At 44.4% G+C, this 14,057-nt stretch overlaps 1 pseudogene; it reads right to left on the reverse strand.

Annotated features, from left to right (window-relative positions):
* Positions 1 to 4,138: 4,138 nt before the first annotated feature.
* Positions 4,139 to 6,758, reverse strand: LOC102848000 (annotated as a pseudogene).
* Positions 6,759 to 14,057: the final 7,299 nt, after the last annotated feature.

A 14,057-nucleotide genomic window follows, 5' to 3' on the forward strand; every position in this document is an offset into this window, starting at 1 on the left:
ACGCATGCAAGGTGAGAATTCTACCACTGTCCTGCCACTCACTCTAAACTCAGCCATTGAGATAATATTTTCCAGAGAATACTTAATGAGGAAAAAGCTTATATGTTTTAAAAAAAGAAGCTGTAACACTGATGTGTCAAATGCCATAATGTTTACCCATGGTGAACAGTGCTTGGTGGAGCTCCCCAATTAAAACAAGGTTGGAAGCAGACGTGGCATCCACTTCCAAAATAGCTTGCCTCTGGAAACCCTATGAACTCGGAGAAACGATGAAAGTTATACAAGTGTTCAGGTCTTTTGTTCATAGGGGAGTTATGAGTCACGTAGAACTTGATGGCACTTAACAACAACAATATAAATGTCAGCCACATGTACAGAATTGACACATGTTCTTGTGTGGGGCCTCCACCTTCCTGAGGCTAACTGTGTGGTCCATGCATTTACCAGAGGGAAGCACCTGGAACTTGGAGTTTTGTCCCCTGGAGAGCATCTCTCTGTATTAAATGCTCAGGGTTGACAGGATATGAAAATCATGCAGTCCTCCACACTAGTGAATGAGCAGCCCTTGACCACGGGGCAATCAAGCTTATTTCTATGAAAGGTACTATTAGGTGGCAAGTCCACAGTGACTTTATAACGGTTGTGTGCATTTATCAGCATGTTTTTATTTGACTCTAGTTTTAACCATCTCCATACCTTTTCAATCTTTATGCAAAACAGATTATCTGGGAGGCTGGGCTGTATGAGGAACAATGTGGCATCAGGATTGGAGGAAGACTCATCAACAACCTGCGTTATTCAGATAACCCAACCCTGCTTGATGAAACTGAGGAAGACCTGAAGTGCTTGCTGCAGAAGGTCAAGGACTGCAGCCTTCAATATAGATTGAAGCTCAACATCAAGAAGAAGATTCTCGTCACTGGGCTGATTGGCAGCATCACGAAGAGATTGAGATTGTTAACAGCTTCCGTTTGCTTGGCTCCACAATCAGCACTCTTGGTACCAGCAGTCAGGAAATTAAGAGATGAATTACATTGGGAAAGTCAGCTGTCAGGGATTTCTCCAGAGGACTGAAGAGCAACAACATCAGTTTAGAGACCATAGTCTTTGCAATTGCTTGCTATGCATCAGAGATCTGGACAATGAATAGGATGATAGAAAGAGAATTGATGCTTTTGAGCTGTGGTGCTTGGGAAGAGTGTTGAATATACCATGGACTGCTAGGAGAATAAACAAGTTTGTAGTAGAGAGAATGCGACCAGGCTGCTCCTTGGAGGCAAGGATTCTGAAGCATTGTCTGACATAATTTGGGTATGTTGCAAGGAGGGACCAGTCCTTGGAGAGGGACATCATGCTTGGAAGGGTGGAGGGACAGAGAAAGAGAGGAAGACCCTCGATGAGATGGATTGAATCAGTGACTGGGGGAATGTGGGTAGGTATGTCAGAGACAGTAAAGTTAGCACAGGATAGAGCAGGTTGCAGGACTATTGTACATAGGGTCGGTATGAGTCGCAAGCAACCCTATGCCACTTAACAACAACAAACAAGGCGTTAAGGAACAATGATATAAGCTTAAACACCAAGGTGCCTCTAATTCAGGCCAGGTTTTTTTCCAATTGCATGCATCTGAGAGATGGACAGTGACTAAAGACACCATAAGGAAAATCAATGCCTTTGAGCTGTGGTGTTGGAGAAGAGTACTGGATATCTAATGGATTGTCAAAAGGACAAGCAGAGATGTCTTTGAGAACATGTGACCAGGGTGCTTCTTGGAGGCAAGGATGGTGAAACTCCGTCTCGTATAATTTGAACATGTCATCAGGAGGGGTCAGTCGTTGGAGAAAGGCATCATGCTTGGAAAGGTGTAGAGTCAGCAAAAGAGAGGAAGACCCTCAACGAGAAGGATTGGCATAGTGACGGTAGCAATAGGCACAAGTATATCAGAGATGATGAGGATGGCACAGGAGAGGGCAGATTTCAGTCATAGCCAGCTCAAGAGCACCTAACAACAATAACAAAATGCACCTTCTTAGGGAGCTCTGGTGGCCTTTCAGGCGAGGAGTTGCACTGCCGCCCAAAGGCAAGTAGTTCGAATCCACCAGCTGCTCTTTGGGAGAAAGATGAGCAATCTTCTATTTACAGCCTTTGTGAACCCATTGGAGAATCAGCGGTAAGTTGATGACAATGAGTTTTATTCACCTTGTTGGTGAAGGATGAATTAACGCCTAGGGTTACAGGGACGCTGTGCACAGCGTTCAGTACAGGACAGATGAGCTCAGCTGACGTGGGGGCAGCTGACATTTCTCAGCCTCATGTACTCCTGCCGGCAGGACACTGTTTGTCATGCAGAACGATAGAGGGCAACACTGAGGAACAGAGCGACCAACCAGCACCACAGGTAGGACCAAGAGGCTGGGGCGCCCCCTGCTTCCCGCCGGAGGATGTGACTGGCTTGTGTGAATAATTCTGTGTGCTGGCACAGAACTGCGATCTGCAACTCTGAGTTGAGAAAAAAACTGCTCCCACTTCTCTGCATAAGGAAAGTCATTTCCTTTTTTGGGATCTTTTTCCTGCAAGAGCTGAATGGGCAAGGGAAGTTGTGGGGCAGTCATTCATTGCACTTCCAATTTCACTAGTTGTCATGACAGCACGAAATAACAGACCTTTGCTTCAGGTCGTAAACCACAGCCCTTTTGAAGCTAATCTTAAAATTCTTCTGCGCAACAGTAAACATGTCCCACTTCTTTTGAATATAATGCAGCTCCTTAAACAGTTCATAAGACGTGAACTTGCCTCAGAATTCGAAGGGCAGGCTCTGAGTTTCTGCATACAGCGTCTGAAATCTGAATTCACTTAGAGATAATGACAGTGTGCTGCACTCTTTAAACTGCGTTCATTAAATTCATGAGGCGGTGTAGCTGAGAAGAATGGGTTGTTAATTGTATTTATAATGAAATTCATTAATGCATAAATAAAAGGCATTAATATTTTATCCATAATCATAAAGCTCCACTAGGCAGAATGGCGCTGAGCTGGGGATAGGGAACTTGAGTCATTGCTTCATTTCTGTAGTTTCTCTGATCCTGCGCGTACACACACACACACCCCTCACATCACATCTGCACACACATGCCCCTGCAGCAGGAAGAAACTCAGTGACCAGACGACACTTTCTTTCTGGAAGCAAACACCTGAGCACCTGTCAATCACAATCAAATCAAGCTTCCATCACTTGGCTGTAACCATGGAGACACAGACCCCACTCCCAAGCTCAGCACTCTGGATGCTCTTGTAAGAGTTGGGGCTGGTCACCAGCTCTGGGTGACTGGGCACATTCTCAGGCGGCATCTGTACCCTCTGTGTGGGTTCCCTTTGATTCCTGAGAGGGGAATTCTGGGAGTGGGGTCACTCTTCATTAAAGAGGCATCTTGTCCTTCCACAGCACCCCAAAGCCTGCCTGGGTGCAAGGAGGGAAGAAGAGACTGCTCCACGGTACAGAGAGTCCAACCACGAGCAGCCTTTGCAGGTGGCAAGCTTTTGCCATGCAAGTCATCACCTACTTCCTGTGCCACATCTGTCACATCTGTGTATTAAAGTCCTTTAAAGCAATTGTCTTTCTTTCAAAAGGAAGGTCTCTTGGCCTAGAGGTGAGGAAGGAGTTGCACTGCCAACCCAAAGGCATGCAGTTCAAATCCAACAGCTGCTCCACAGGAAAAAGATGGGCACTCTCTTCCCATGTGATCGATCCACAGCCTTTGAACACCCACTAGAGGGTCAGCTGTGAGTCAATGCCACATAATAACAGCAACCACTTTTTTTTTAGGTTTCATATCATTTATTGCAAAGCACAAAATAGACATTTTAAAAGTGAAAGTATACATTGGAAAAAAGTGACCGTGTCCATTGAAAAAGGACATTTCTATCACAAAGCATTGACCACATAATAGTTGCAAATACATTTGCTGGAATGTGAACATCTACACTAAATACTAAAAACAAACCAATTTTCATTTCTACACAGAATTATTAACTTCCTATCAGCAGTGATAATTATTTTGTACATTAGAAAAAAGAAAGAAAACACTCTTTTTAAAATCAAAACCAAAATGAAGATCTTCATCAAGTGGTATGCCTTCATCTATTTAACAAAGGGTTCGGCGCCACCACCATGAGGGAAATCCTGTGCTGTCCACTTCTTGTTACTGGCCCCGAGGTGCTGGAGGATGCTGCGGTGTTCCCGGTGACCTGTCGGAGCACAGCAGGCTGCTTGCTGGCTGTAGTTCTCAGCGCAGGCTGCACTATCATCTGGTCGACCGCCTGGTGGGGTCCCACTAGGAGCAGGAACTAGTACTTAACTTTGCTTCTCGTAATATTCCTGCCAAGCTTTTGAATAAACTTACGTCTGCCCTTGTTGACCCATCTTCTCAGAGTATTCTTCCCAAGCCTTGGTATAATCAGCCTGTCCAGCTGGGGCTGCATTCTCTGATCTTGCCCGTTTGAGTTGTAGTCGGTGCACCTGTAGGAGCTGCAGGTGCTGGCTGTGCTGACTGCTGATAATAGTGAGTGTCCTAAGCATCCTGGGCGGCTGAATTCACGTCTGTTCCTGCCTTGGCTGGGTCTGGAGGAGCTTACTGCCGGTGAGAAGAGGCATTTCCCACCCCTGGGAGCATATGGGGCCGGAGGACCTCGAGGAGCGGGGCCAGGGGGTCCTGGATTAGAAGGTGCAGGATTATAAGGTCCCATTGGAGGTGCAGGTCCTGGAGGCCCAGGAGGTGCATGAGGGCCAAGGACACCACATGGCCCACGGGGGACAGGTGGCTCTAAAGGACTTACTGAGCCACCAACCTTTTCTTCTGTGAGTTGCCGTGCGTAATCTACTTGCTACGAATTGTAAATAACTTTATATTAGGGTCTGCATTTGGTGGAGAATTTCTCTTAAATTCTATTTCTGCACCAGACTTTTGATTTATGCTTTTATAGTTTCACCTCCTTTTCCTGTTGTTGTTGTTGTTATGTGCCGTCTAGTTGCCTGTGATTCATAGTGATCCTATGTACAACACCTCTGAAGCCTGCCCTGTCCCGAGCCAGATTCACTGATTCTGACACACTTACCCGCATTGTCCCAATCACTGTATTAATCCATCTCATCCAGGGTTTCCCCTCTTCTGTACTGTCCCTCTGCCCTTCTAAGCATGCTGTCCTTCTCCAAGGAATTGGCCCTCCTGGCCACAAAGTGAGATAGAAAGAACTTCAAAATCCCAGCCTCCAAGGAGAAACTTGGTTTCACCATCTCCAAGACAGATCTATTTGTTTTCTTGGTGGTCTGTGGTATGTTTAAAACTCTTCTCCAGCATCACAACTCAAATGCATTGATTCTTCGTCTGTCATCCTTAGTCATTGTCCAGCTCTCTGGTGCACAGCAAATAATTGTGAAGACCATGGCCTGGATCAAGCATACCTTAATCTCTAGACTGACATCATTGCTTCTCGGTACTCTGTAAAGGTCCCTAACAGCAGATTTACCTAATACAATGCTTCTTTTGATTTCCTGACTGCTGGTGCCAAGAGTGTTGATTGCGGTGCTGAGCAAGCTGTAACTGTTAATAACCTCAATTTCTTCTCCATCCATCATGGTGCTGTCAATTGGCCCACAAGTGAGAATCTTTGTCTTCTTGCTGTTGAGCTTCAATCCATAGTGAAGACTACAGTCCTTGACCTTCTGGAATAAGCACTACCTCCTCAATTTCAGCAAACAAGGTCGTGTAATCTGTATAACCTAGGTTATTGATGAGTCTTCCTATTCATAAAGCCCAGCTTCCTGAATGATCTGTTCTACATACAGATTGAAAAGGTTTGGAGACAGGATGCATCCCTGATACAATCCTTTCCTGATTTTGAACCATGCAGTGCTTCCCGGCTGTTCTGAAGACTGTTTCCTGGTCCAAGTATAGGGTGGCTTTTAAAAAAAAATTTTTCAAGTATAGGTTTTGCAGAAGCACAATCCAGTGCTCTGGGATTCCTATTTTCCTATTATCAATCCAGTTTTCCCAGTTGGCACAATGAAATGAAATTCTCGTAGTCCACCGGGTAGTCTCATGTTCCAGTTCCCTTGACCTTGCCCTCTCCCTTGACCACCAGGTCCAGGGCCACCAGGATTTCCAGCGCGAACATTTCGAAGGAGGTCTGTAATAATGTCTGCAGCATGCTGGCATCAGTCTGGAGGTCTTGTTATTTGTGCTATTCTATCACATGTTGCTCCATCATCTGCTTTAAACAGAATTTTAATATCAGCATCATTTTTATTTTTTTAATCATCTCTCCATTTCTCCCTCTTACAATTTCTACAGCAAATCTTAGAATGGGAACATCTATTCCTTCATGTCCTCCTATCCTTGGCCCGTATTCATTTCGAACTTCTCTGAAACCCCCTTGATCATGAATTAACTCCAATACCATTTCCTGGGCTTGTTGGACTCTGTACGGATCTCCTGGAATCTTAAGGGGTTTGTCAGCACCAGCGTCCTGAGGCAACAGCAGCCACTTTTTAAAGAAAAATAGATATCAAAGCATCAATGGTGAACAGTATACTTTTCCATAAATAGAGATAAAGCTTATAAATAAATGCAAGACAGCACCTGATGACAGACAACAAACAAACAACATAGACTTTCAAATGACCAAAACAGTTCTAGAAAGACACAAAGGAAAGGCATAGGGATGCTTACAGCCGGGACGAGTGACTTGGGGCTTGGGGACATGTTTAATGGGTATTCTTATTCATTCTCACACTTTTGAACATACTTTGGGGATGTTGCAAGGAGGGACCAGTCCTTAGAGAGGGACATCATGCTTGGGAGGGTGTAGGGACAGTGCAAGAGAGGAAGATCTTGGATGAGATGGGTTGACTCAGTGTCTGGGGTAATAGGTGTGTCAGAGACAATAAGGTCGGCACAGGATAGAGCAGGGTTCAGAGCTATTGTACATAGGATCGCTATGAGTCATAGACAACTTGACGGCTCGTAACAACAACAACAACAACAACCACCTATTTTTTCCTTTTAGAATCAAATGAAATCATTTGAGAAAAAACAAATTTCCATGAAAAAGAACACCTTGGCTTTCGGTTCTGGGTAGGTGCTGCTGCGGACTGGAGATTCTGTGCCTCAGGCCTCTCCCTTTCCCCAGTAAAGAGGTTTGGGATGCGTGGAGAGATGTTAAGAAGGCTGGAGCACCCAGCTGCAATTTTCTCTTTGAAGTTCTTTCCCCCTCTGTGATGGTCTTCTTCAGGCTGGCTTCCTTTCCATCGTCTCTTCTCCTCTCTCTAGGACTCTGCTTCCTTACCCTGAACTCTAATTTACCCCCCACAGCTGTCCACATTGCTCTAGGAACTCAGCGGACTGCAGGAGGCTGGGGTTGAAAGCTACCAGCAAGGGCCTCCACCTGCATGCAGTCGATCCGGCTTGTGCGTCCCCTCCCTGAAACGTACACAGCACTCTGTGCTCATAAATATTTTCCAGGGAGATGGTGCATAGCTTCCATCATTTTTTCCAAGGAGTCTGTGATGTCTAAGAGACCATTATGGTCATTAAAATATCTCCAAGTAATCCGATTTCCAACAAGTATTTTTGCTATGGAGGAAAATTCCAGAGCGAAGCAGTGAAGAAGACAGCTGAAATGGGCAATAGTCTCTCAGAAGTGTGCCACATCCTTAACGTCACCTTATGCTGTGATGGTGGATAATTTCATGTGTCAATGTTTCTAGGCTGTGGGGTCTAGTTATCCACTGTGGCCTCAGTACAGCTCAGCTCACTGCTTTTCAGTCAGAACCGACTCATAGCTGAACCTTCATTAGGTTTCTGAGGCTGTAAATCATGCAGGGGAGCGACTTTAAATTACAGGGACAAAAGAGAAAAGTGTGATTACATTATGAATATTGTAATTATTGTAGTAAAACAAAATGCATGTGAATAAAAAAAACACCTAATTTGCTTTGTAAAAAAAAAAAAATCATACAGGGGAGGAGATGGTCCGTCTTTCTCCTTTGGAGATGCTGGTGGATTTGAACCTCAGAAAAGCTCAGTCTTTTGATTAGTAATGCAACTCCCTAAGCACTATGCCACTAGGGCTGTGGCTGTTATAAAGGAGTTGCATGTGGTAGTCAATTGTTCTCAAGTAAAGCAGATTGTTGTGGTGGTGGTATGAGCTGTAGAATCTGCTACGATTCATAGCGACCCTATTCACACAGTAGCTCTGAACTCTGCTCTATTCTGAGCTGATCTCATTTTCTCTGACACACTTATCCTCAATACCCCATTTACTGTGTCAATCTACCTATGTAGAACAGATCATCTGGGAGGCTAGGCTCTATAAGATGGAATGTGGCATCAGGATTGGAGGAAGGCTTATCAACAATTGGTGTTATGCAGATGATTCAACCTGCTGCAGAAGTTCAGTGACTTCAGCCTTAAATATGGAGTGAAGCTCAACATCAAGAAAACAAATATTCTTACCACTGGGCCAATTGGCAGCATCATGATGATGGAGAGGAGACTGAGATTGTTAACAGCTTCAGCTTGCCTGGCTCCACAATCAACACTCTTCAGACCAGTAGGCAGGAAATAAAAAAACCCTAATTGCATTGGAAAAATATGCAGCCAGGGACCTCTCCAGAGTACTGAAGAGCAACAATGTCAGTCTGGAGACCAACGTGTGCCTGATCTAGGCCATGGCCTTTGCAACTACTTGCTATGCATCAGAAATCCGGACAATGATAAAGGATGATAGAAGGAGAATTGATGCCTTTGAGCTGTGGTGCTGGAGAAGAGTATTGAATATACCATGGACTGCTAGGAAAACAAACAGATTCATCCCAGAAAGGGTGAAACCAGGGTGCTTCTTGGAGGCAAAGATTCTGAGGCTTCATCTGACATACTTTGGACATGTTGCAAGGAGGAACCTGTCCTTGGAGAAGGATGTCATATTTGGGAGGGTGGAGGGACAGTGCAAGAGCGAAAGACTCTTGATGAGATGGATTGATTCAGTGACTGGGATAATGGGGTTGGTGTGTCAGAGATGATAATGTTGGCTCAGAATAGAGAAGGATTCAGAGCTGTTGTACATAGGGTCTCTATGAATGGCAAGCAACTCAATGGCACATAACAACAGCAACATCTCATTCAGGGTTTTTCTTCCCTGCATTGCCTCTCAATTCTTCCAAGCAGGATATACTTCTCCAAAGACTGATCCCTTCTGCCTACATGCCCGAAGTATGTGAGATGGAGCCTCAAAATCCTTGCCTCCAAGGAGCAGCTTGGTCTTACCCTCTCTAGGACAGACCTGTTTTCTTGGTAGTCCATGGTATGGTCAATACTCTTCTCCAGCACCACAACCCAAAGGCATCAATTCGGAGATATTTTAATTTCAATCTGAATCAATTTCAACTCACAGCAACATTATAGGATAGAGTAGAACTTTTCCACAGGGTGTCCAAGGGTGTAAATAGGTGTAGAAGCAGACTGCCTCACCTTCACCCATGGACTAGCTCGGGAGTTCAAACCTTCAACTTTCAGGTTCATAGCCAAGTCTTTTAGCCACTGTATCACCAGCAACCCACAGTTACATGAGCCAGTCCATTCATGTCAGTGTTTATATCTCTGGTCTGTTTTTCTAAAGACCTGGGTTGAAGCAGTTGCCCACCTATAGGTATAGCTCAGATTTAAGGGTCACCTTTAGATCCACCAAGTAGAGAGAAACTACGATGAGTTCTGATGTCAAGGCTCATGGTCTACCTGGAGCCCCAAGTGAAGGCTGATCATGTTCATGTTGGAGCCTCTGAAGAGTCCATATCAATGAAGACTTGAACAAAAGAGGCACCTGAGGAGGAAGGGAGGAGTTTTGCAGTAGAACTCACTGGCCTTCCGAGTGGAGGTCATCTAGCTTGTCCTAAGGGTCTACACAGAGAAGAAGCCAGTCTGAGGACTTTTCATAAACTTCCTGGGTCAACTATGTCTTCAACCCAACTTCACCTCATCACCATTGAGTCTGAACCTCTCATAACTGAATCTCCAATGGATTTTTGGAGGCTGTAAACCGCTTAGGAAAAGTTTGTCTCCTGGGCTTGATTCCCCACAGAGATTCTGCCTTTTTTGAGTTAGTAATGCAACTCCATGTGGACTGTTTCACCAGGTCATTAAAAAGAGTCAGCTGTTTCTCAGAAGGCTCTTCTCATGTCAAGAAATAGACATCAAAGTGCAAGGATAATGAAACTTCATCTCCTCTACCTTGGGAATGTTGTCAGGAAGAGCCAGTCTTTGGAAAAAGGCATGGTGTTGAGAAAGGTAGAGGATCAATGAAAGAGAGAAGACCCTCGACGAGGTGATCGACACAGTGATGGCAACGTGTGATGGAGATTGTGAGGATGGTAGGATGGGAAAGGCCCAGATCTGTTGTTCATGTGGTCATTATGACTGATGGAGTTATCTCACTAACACCTCTCAACAACAACAGGTAGATTACACAGTGTGAAAGGATACAACCCTGACACACACTGCTTTTGATTCAAACCATGCAGTTTTTGTTCTGTTCAACCACCTGCTTCAATTGGGGTTGAAAAGTACTGAGTTTACCATGGAGGGCTGAAAGAACAAACAACTACACCTTGGAAGAAGTGTGTCAGAATGCTTCTTAGACTCGAGGATGTTGTGGGTCTCATCTCATGTTCTTTGGACAGGGTGTCAGGAGAGTAACAGCATCCTGCTTCATAAAGTACAAAGTCAGAGAGTATGAGGAAACCCCTCAACACAGGATTTTACACAGCGGTTATAGCTACGGGATCAAGGACAGTGACAACGGCGAGCATGATGCCGGACCAGGCAGTCATTTGTTCTGTTGTACATGGTGGTCACTATGAGTGGACTCAGCAGGATGATGTCTAACAACAACAACAACAACTAAGAGATTATTTGAGGAATCTCATTTTTCCTCACCACACTGGAAGATCCAAGATGATTGAATCTACATATGTTGAAGAGATGGGAGAGAATAGTGGGGAGCCTGTAGCCCAGACTCTGTGACCTGCTGGTGGTGAGGTCTTGAAAAAAAGTGACTTTAAAAATTAAAAAAAAAAGTGCCTTTGCTTCTCTGTGCAACTTTTTCTACCTATACAAAATGGAAAAGGAGAGAGTGTCTAAGTTAGAAGGTTGTTGTGTGGACCAGAGGAAAATCTTATCTATCGAGAGTTTAACACAGTGATTGACTAGTGCTAATTAACTGGTTGTCATAAAGTCAGTTCTAACTAATGGTGATTCCACGTGTGTCGCAGCTGGACTGTGTTCTACAGGGTTTTCAGTAGATGATTTGTGACTTAGTGGGTAAGATGTTCGACTCCACCAGCTGCTCTGCAGGAGAAAGATAGGCGGTCTTTTTCTTTCTGTAATGACAGATTTTAGCCTCTGAAAACACACTAGAAGGTCAACTATGAGTTGGTTCTGATTCAACAGCAATGACTTGAGTTGCGCCCTGGGTGGTGGATCTGAACTACTAACCTTCCAATTCACAGACGAGTGCTTGACTGCTGTTTCACCCAGGGACACCTATTGACTTGTACTAAGTGTTTTCAAATGCATCTGGAAGTTGTACAATGGACAAGGAAGCCTGAAGAAGAATGGAAGCATTTGCTTTGTGGTGTTGGCAAAGAGTGTTGAATATACCAGGAACAGCCAAAAGAACAAACAAGTCTGTCTGTCTTGAAGCCAGGATGCCTCTTAGAGGCAAGGACAGTGAAGCCTCATCTCAGTTACATTTGGCTTGTTTTTAGGAGTTATCAGTCCTTGGAGAGAGACGTCATGTCAGGAAAGGTAGAGGATCAGTGAAGAGAGGAAGCCGCTCGCTGAGTTGGACAGACACAGAGACGATCACAAGGGGCTTGGGCAGGACGGATTGTGAAGATAGAGCAGGATACGGCAAGGTTCAGACATGGTGCTCACAGGGTTGCTGTGAGTCATGGTCGACTTGATGGCACCTAACAACAAGCATTTCAAAACTTAACTGGTATTACGATTATCACTGTTCCCTCTGTCTGTCAAGGCCTAGAACAAGCTACGTCAGAAAAGGGGAGGAAATGGCAGTAGTCAAGAGAACATGATAGTTTCCAATGTCCAATTTGAAGACATTTAGGGGTTCATTTAATAGGATTAATAGGGAGTAGAAGGAGACAGTGAAACTATTTGGTAACCCACTCATTTATCCATTCAAAGACCATTATCAAGGACATACCATGGTGTGGGCTATACTTGATGGCTTGTTATATACAAGTCGGAACTGATTCATAGCTGACCATCCGCCAGCTTTTCAAAGGTAATAAATCACACAGGAAGAGAGTGCCCATCTTTCTTCTGTGGAGCAGCTGCTGGATTTGAACTGAGAGCCTTTGGGTTGTCAGCACAGCTCCTTGCTACTAAGCCACCAAAATTCCCTGTTGGTGAATAAGAGAGACAGGGTCCCTGCCTGCATGGTGCTTGCAATCTAGTGGTGGAAACGAGTTGCCATTGAGTCGATTCTGACCCACGGTGACTCGATCGATGAGTGTAAGAGGAAAACTTCTTCATTAAGCATTGAAATGACTGTAACTTTTTTTTTCTTGTAAAAAGGAAATCACCAGATCTTTCTTCTGAGGCACCTCTCAGTAGATTTGAACCACCTACCTTTCAGTTACTACAACACTTAACTGCTTTTACCAATCAGGGAACCTGCCAGTTCTCAGCAAAGCAATTGTGACTCATGGTAATTCCTCTATGTGTTAAACGATTGCATAAAGAATTATTTCATTATGGTTTTTTTTACGTGGTTCAAGATAGAATACAGATTATTTAAGAATATTAGAGTATTTTAACAAGGGAAACACCATAGCCAGGGGTTTAGGAACACAGGGATCAGGGAACAGGCATTCATGAAGCCCCAACAGAGAGTGGAAGCAGGAGGGACTTGGTAGGAGATGGGATGGCTGACCTGGGATGGATGAGAGCACAGGAACATGTATGTGGGCAGATGGAGGCTGAGGGTCAAAACGTCTTGTTTGGTTACAAAGTGCTTGTCCCATTTTCCCTGCCATCACAAGCAAGGTGGCTAGGATGCAGGCGTGCCAGTAGCTGCACCCAGCCATAGAGGAAAAGCTTATTGAGTATTCTCAAAACCAGGCTGAAAATACACACCCTACAGTTTCCAACAGTTTTACTCTTCCCTTTTTTTTGTAACCAAAATCTCAACTGGTTAAGTGCTTGACGATTAATTAAGGGAGGCAGTTCTATGTGCACACAAACAGCTGGACCATTGACCCCAGAGAACACATTAACTGCTTGAGGGAAGCAGATTTTTCAGCTAAGTGGAATTTCTGTCAAACCATGGAGACAGCTGTGGAATAAGGAGAGAGGCCAGGAAGAAGGGTTGGAAGAATTTCTGTTTCAGTCACATGGTTTAGGAACGTGAATTAGACCCTCAGTGACTCTGCCTTTCAGTTTCCTTATCTGAATAGCAGAGATAAGAACACTCAAGCCATGACAGGAGTCCAGAGCGAAGGCTGCAGAGTGGAGTGGACTTGCAGGTAGGGATTGTATAACAATGAAGGAATTTTTCTTTTACTTTTCAAAGACAAGAGCAAAAGGCGAGGGGTGGGGGTGGGCAGGGAGAAAAGTGCAACAATGAATGAATGGAAATCCTAAGTCCCTGTAAATTTTCATTAAAATAAAAAAAATGAACACGCAAGCATGTTGCTTAGAAGTGTTTTGGGCTGTAGTAACACATATCCACTGATAAGAGCTTAAACAAATAGATGTTTATTTTTCCTATGTATTGACAAGTCCTGATTGAAGCTCAACATCAGGAAAACAAAGATTCTCACCACTGGGCCAATTGGCAGCATCAGTATGGATGGTAAAGAGATTGAGATAGTTAACAGTTTTAGTTTACTTGGTTCCACAGTCAACACTCTTGGTAACAGCAGCCAGGAAATCAGGAGATGAATTGCATTGGGAAAGTCAGCTGTAAGGGACCTCTCAAGAGAA

The sequence above is a fragment of the Elephantulus edwardii genome, unplaced genomic scaffold, assembly GCF_000299155.1.
Source record: "Elephantulus edwardii isolate Elephantulus edwardi_28Jun2011 unplaced genomic scaffold, EleEdw1.0 scaffold00068, whole genome shotgun sequence".
NCBI classification, from domain to species: domain Eukaryota; kingdom Metazoa; phylum Chordata; class Mammalia; order Macroscelidea; family Macroscelididae; genus Elephantulus; species Elephantulus edwardii.